The sequence below is a fragment of the Vombatus ursinus genome, unplaced genomic scaffold, assembly GCF_900497805.2.
Source record: "Vombatus ursinus unplaced genomic scaffold, bare-nosed wombat genome assembly UNPS02014780.1, whole genome shotgun sequence".
Taxonomy (NCBI): domain Eukaryota; kingdom Metazoa; phylum Chordata; class Mammalia; order Diprotodontia; family Vombatidae; genus Vombatus; species Vombatus ursinus.
In genome coordinates this window covers 336,972-339,212 of record NW_020954558.1, presented here as the reverse complement: position 1 = coordinate 339,212, position 2,241 = coordinate 336,972, and positions in this window count along the sequence as shown.

Here is a 2,241-nt window from a genome sequence, read left to right as displayed (position 1 = left end):
AGAAAGAAAGAAAGAAAGAAAGAAAGAAAGAAAGAAAGAAAGAAAGAAAGAAAGAAAGAAAGAAATAATTAGCCCTATTTTAGAGATGAGGAAGCTGAGGGAGGATGAAATATATGTTTGTAGATAGATAGTTAAAGACATACCTCAATTATCCTGGGATACAGTGAGAAAACAATATGAAAATAATTTGCAAAGACAAACCCAATTAAGGTATCATCATCATCATCATTGTTGTTCTTATTGTAGCACCCTCCTCCCCAGTTCTTTTTCTTTCATTTGCATATCACCAAGCAGTTACAACCTTTCTTAGAACTAGAAAGATATAAGTATAATAGAAAAATGTCGGGCAGAGAGTAAGGAAGTGGTTACAGAGCCTGCAGTTTCTTGTCCCTCCTCTTTTGCCCTACAGGCAGGAGAATGTTGGATTCTAGGGTGGAGGTTGCAGTAGTTTGTGGGGAACCAACACTCAATATTTTGTGTCTGCAAGAAATAGTCAACTTGAAGGATTTTCATCTGTTTTCTCTATTCTGTCCCTTTGGGCCACACAAGACTTGTCTTTGCATGGTTGTCCCAGTTCTTTAGGACTGAGGCAATCCCATCTAGGAGGGAAGGAAGGCAAGGGGAACAAAGAGAGAAAGGCTTGGAGAAGTGAGAAGATTCAGGTGCACAGCATTATCAGAAATGAGAAGGGAGAAAAGATGGGAAGAGACTTTGACTTTTTCTCCATCAACCAGCATTTGTTAAATGCTTATTACATGCCAAACTCCATGCTAGTTGCTGTGGATACAAAGATAAAGATGAGGTCTTTACATTCTAACAAGAAAGTAAAACATGAAGACGATTGAGTGAATACTGGATGTAAAACAAATGCATACTAAATGATGTGAGAGTGGGAGACAATAACTGGGAGCATTAGGAAAGACCTACTGGAAGAGAGAGCACTTGAATAGAACTTTGAAGGGAGTTATAGGTTCATGGAGGTAGAAGTGAGGAGAAGCATATTCTTGGCATAGGAGACAGTCTTTGAAATAATGATGAGGCAGGAGGTAGAATTTCCTATATGGAGAACAACCTATATGTTAATTTAACTGGAGCACAGAAAAAGTGAGGGGAAGTATTATGTAATCAGTCTGGAAAGTCGCTGAAGATAGATTCTGAAAGGATTAAAATGCAATAAAGGAATTTGTATTTTATGCTAGAAAAATTAGGGAAACACTGAAGCTTCTTGAGGAGGGTAGTGACATACTTAGATGAGCTTTAGTTACATCAATTTTGCAATTGCATTTAATAGAATGGGATGATTTAATAGAATGGGAAGAGACATGATTCAGGGACCTCAATTAGGAGGTTAGTATCTTGTTCTATAGTTTAGATTAGAGTGATGGGAGCAGGAAGGAAGGTGGTTGTGATATAAGCAGAGAGTAGGGGGCAAATGCAAGAGATATTAGAGGGGTAGAATCAGCAGAATTCAACATCTTATTGGATATAGGGGGGTGGAGAGGGAGAGGGGAAGAGTTGAGAAGGGCTCTAGGTTTGGAATCTGGGTCCCTAGAATGATGGTAGCACTCTTGATGGGAACTGGGGTGTTAGGATATTGGAGGTTTTTGAGGAAAAGATAATTACTTATGTTTTGAACATGTTTAGTTTGAGATGCCTCTGGTGCATTGCAAGTAGTTGGGATGTACAGCAGATAGTTGGTAATGCAGATCTGGACCTTTGATACATGGAATGTATCTGGATGTCTTCTGTAGAGATTATGATTAAATCCTGAGGAGCCTTGAGAGAAAAGGAGTGTTAATTAGGAAGGGAGATTCTTACTAGAGCTGCATAGTCATGACAGTCATAAAGCATGGAAAGCCAAGATTTTAAAAAAAACATATGTACAGACTGAGAAAGGAAACCATAAAAACTATTCATGTGACTAAACTTAAAAGACACTCTTTGCACCACTGATTCATTGAATGACCTTGAATAGATTTGCACTATACCTCTCTGGTCCTCAATTTCCTCATCTGTAAAAAAAAAACAAAAACAAAAACACAAAAACAACGGACTAGATGATCTCTAAAGAATTATCCAGTTCCAACATATTATATAATTACATACTTTTCTTTTTGGGAGAGACTAGGCACCTGGAAGAAGAGTGTTTGACTCAGTTATTACCCTCCTTCACCAGGAAATACATACGCACATTGATATTTACTGAGTTGACTTCTGCCTGAAGAGATTGTGATTGTGGAA